The sequence below is a fragment of the Tupaia chinensis genome, unplaced genomic scaffold, assembly GCF_000334495.1.
Source record: "Tupaia chinensis unplaced genomic scaffold, TupChi_1.0 Scaffold000605_1, whole genome shotgun sequence".
Lineage (NCBI taxonomy): Eukaryota > Metazoa > Chordata > Mammalia > Scandentia > Tupaiidae > Tupaia > Tupaia belangeri.
Window position 1 is genome coordinate 100,557 of NW_006160123.1, and position 3,778 is coordinate 104,334.

At 41.1% G+C, this 3,778-nt stretch overlaps 1 protein-coding gene across 1 annotated transcript in view; it reads left to right on the forward strand.

The window, feature by feature from the left end:
• Positions 1–3,778, forward strand: part of TGM7 (transglutaminase 7) — a 57,544-nt gene that overhangs the window by 22,234 nt on the left and 31,532 nt on the right.

Below are 3,778 nucleotides of genomic sequence, written 5' to 3' on the forward strand. Positions count from 1 at the left end.
AAAGAGTGTAAGAAAACGAAAAAGCACACCCGGCCCCGGCCCCCCGCCCCAGTGAGATGATCATGCCAAGTCCTTTCTCCTCCACTTCTCCTTTCAGAAATTTGGACATGCACACATAGGCACCTGGCCTGCTTTTCCAAGCTGCCAGGTCTATGGGACTCAAACTGTGCAGCTGGCTACGCGGGATCCAGACACTTTAACCATCACTCCGCCAGCTGGCCCAGACTTCCCTTTTTATTAATTAAAAAAAAAAAAAGACTCACATATTCTTGGATATCTCTCTATGTCCATGCCTATTGGTCTACCAAAAATTTATGAGGACATAATTTTCTATTCTGGACAGATAAGCACAATTTATTTAATAAATGTATTAATTTGTTTAGGTTGTTACTATCCCTTGTTGATGAATATTTAGATAGTTTGTAATTTTTTGCTTTTATAAACAATCCTGTAATAGATATTTCTGCTGATATAACTGCATAGGTGAGCAATTATTTTATATGTGAGAGATTGCTAAGAATAACTGTTGAATCAAAGTCAGTATCACTTGAAGTTTTGATGGATAGCAACCAACTTTATTTATAAGTTTAGTATAGACTTACACTCCCACCATCAGAATATGAGATAGTCCTTTTCCATATACACTCAACGAAATAGGCTATTGTTATTCTTTTAAATATCTTTGAATGGATAAAAGATAGATGTGATTATTGTTTTAGTTTGCATTTCTGTGATTATAGCAAGACTATATTATTTTTTTTAAAAATATTTACTTATTTATTTAGTGCCATTTGTTTTTGTTATTTTTTAATTTGACCAGAGAGAGACAGAGAGAGAGAGAAAGGGAAAGTGAGAAAGCAAGCCGGCAGGTCCGGAACTAAAACAGCAATCAACCCTGTGGGAATCCAACACCTTTAACTACCACACCACCTTCCAGGCCCCCAAGACTGTCTTCTTAATATTTATAACAACTTTTATATATTATAAATAGCAATCCTCTGTTATCTGTAAAGAAAAAGACCTAATAATTTAACCTGTGCAGCCAGCCTGAAAACACTTTCCTTCAGCCAGTGGCAATTTGAATTGTGGGGTATGGTGTATAAACAAATGCAATAATCATGTAGACACCATCAAATGAAACTGTTTTAAGGAAACACTATGAATTGAAATGATGAATGTGAATGATGAATTAAAAAATAAGTGGTTCAGAGTCTGAGAAATGGCAGAGCAAGGAGATCCGGTGGGCCCTAGAGCTGGTCTGTCCTGATCTGCTGAGCTACCTTCAGGGTTTTACTCTTTGGAATCTTAAGATGAGGACGTTTAGCTGGTGCCGTGGTTTTCATTGGGTTCTCAGGCCTCTTAGTGGTCTCTGGAGAAGCTTAAGGTAGGCAGGGCTGCCAGGTTCTTTCAACCAGCCCAGCTCCTCCTAGGTTTGTTCATTATGTTTTCATTTGAAAAAAGTGCAATATTCACTCATTTGAGGGAACAAAGGTTTGAAAACCTCTAGGCAAGTACCACCAGCCAGAGGTGAAGAGCTAGGTTCTAGAGTCAAACCATCTAGGTTTAAATGCCAATTTTGCTACTTATTAGGTAGGTGTTACTGGGGATGTTACTTAACCTCATTGATCATCTTTCTACTCATCTTTCGACTCATGGGGTTGATAATATTGTGCTGGGTAGTTGTAGGGATAGAAGGAGATAATGGATGTAAAGCCTGGAGCTTAATAAAGCTCAGTGAAATTAGCTAGATAGAAAACTATTATTGCAGATGCTAAGATATCCCCATGTTCTAAAAGGCTTGGGAAGAATTTCATGGAGGAGGTGGATGCTGAGTTTTGCTTGAAGAATGGGTACATTGGAGACATACAGAGATTAGGAAAGGGGTAGAGGCCATTCAGAGGTGGAACCAGGCATGAGCTCTTTGGAGGCCATAATCCAAGTGAAGTGGAGTTCACTTAAGGGCTCTTGGGAAGTAAGATTGGATGACTATGTTGTGCCCTTAGTGTGGAGGGCTTTGCTTGGGCAAGGCATTTGAACTAGTTTTATGCAATAAAATGTTTTTATTATTTATGTATATTTCTTTTTGCTGGAGGACACAGATGTTTACCAGAGAAGGACAGAGAAACAGAGGGAGAATGAGAGTGAGAAAACACCTCCCAGTGGGGCATGGTCCGCTGCAATCCCTTCTCAATCTCTCCCTCTTTTGTGGATTTTGGGCACACATGCACATGTGCCTGGAGTGTTTCTTAAGCTGCAAGGTCTAGGACTCAAATCACAGAGTTGGCCATGTGGGATCTGGCCGCCTTAACCACTAGGCTACAGAGTCTGCCTGACATTTTTATTCTTGCACCCTTAAAGAGATGCAGGACACTGCAATCATCTCATCACACAGGATTCCTTCATGTGTTCTCACAAATTATGGTTTTTCACATTAAAAAATTATTTTTATTTACCAGAGAGTATGTGCATTTGCCCGAGAGAGACAGAGAGGGAGGGAGAGGGGAAAGCATCCATAATGAGGTGGAGTCATGCCACAATCTCTTCTTCTGCATTTTTCTATCCTGTCAGGGTTTGGGACATGTGCGTACATGCGCCTGGAGTGTTTCTCAAACCACCGGGGTAGGACTCAAACTGCAGAGTCGGCCATGTGAGATCTGGCTCAGTAGATCTTAGCCACTAGACCATGGAGCCAGCCCTCTTGCACACTGTAAAAGAATTCTTTCCACATGAAGTGTACACTTGCCAAAGAGAGATAAAGAGAGACAGAGAGTGAAAGTGAGAAAGCACCCCCCCACACACACACACACAGAATAGTCATGCCACAATCCTCTCTCCTCCATCTCTTCATCCCCTTGGGATTCTGGGCATGCATACATGTCTGGCATGTTTTTTAAGCTGCCTGGTTCAGGGCTTGAACTGCATGATCCATCAGTCATATGAGATCCAGATGCCTTGACCACTATGCCACTCACTGGCACCACATTTTTTAAAAGGAAAGAGATAAGAGGCCAGCTGGTGGAGTGGTGATTAAGATGCTGGACTCCCACATGGCTGACTGCAGTGTGAGTCCCAGACCTGGCAGCTTGAAAATCATGCCATAGAGAAGGTCCCAGACCTGGCGGCTTGAAAATCATGCCATGGAGAAGTAGACTCTTCCATGGGTCCTGAGAACTAGTGATTTCAGGGAAAAAAGAGAAATAAAGATTTCTCTACTGATAATTCAGCCTCCAGCCCACAAACTTGAGTGGTAGTGAGCCCCTTTAGCCTTTTCTCTGTCTCTGTCTCTCTCTGCCTCTGCCTCTGTCTTCTCATTTTTTTGTAATTTTTCCTTCTTAAAATTTTTTAAGGTAAAGTATTCTCTTGCTTTTAGCCCTGCCTTTATCTCACTAATAATCCCCTCTCTACTCCCCCACTCTAATAATCCCCTCTCCACTCCTCCACCCGCCATGCAGGAGGGGTAAGGGTCAGGCCTTCAGAAGAAGACTCCTCCATGGCTCCTGAGAACTAGTGATTGCATGCCCTGTGGTTTTTTTATTTTTTGCTTTTAAAAATAAATAAATAAATAAATATTTTTTTCCCTTCTTTTTATCTGTTTCTTTGTGGGTTTTTTTGTTTGTTTGTTTTTCTTTTTTCTCTCTCTCTCTATCTCTCTCTGCTTCCTTTTTTCTTTTATCTCATCACTCTTTTCCTCAATCTCTGTTCTCTGTGTTTCTGGATGGATGTAAGGGAACCATAGCCAAACATCCAAATACTATTAGGGTTAACATATTCCTCAAGA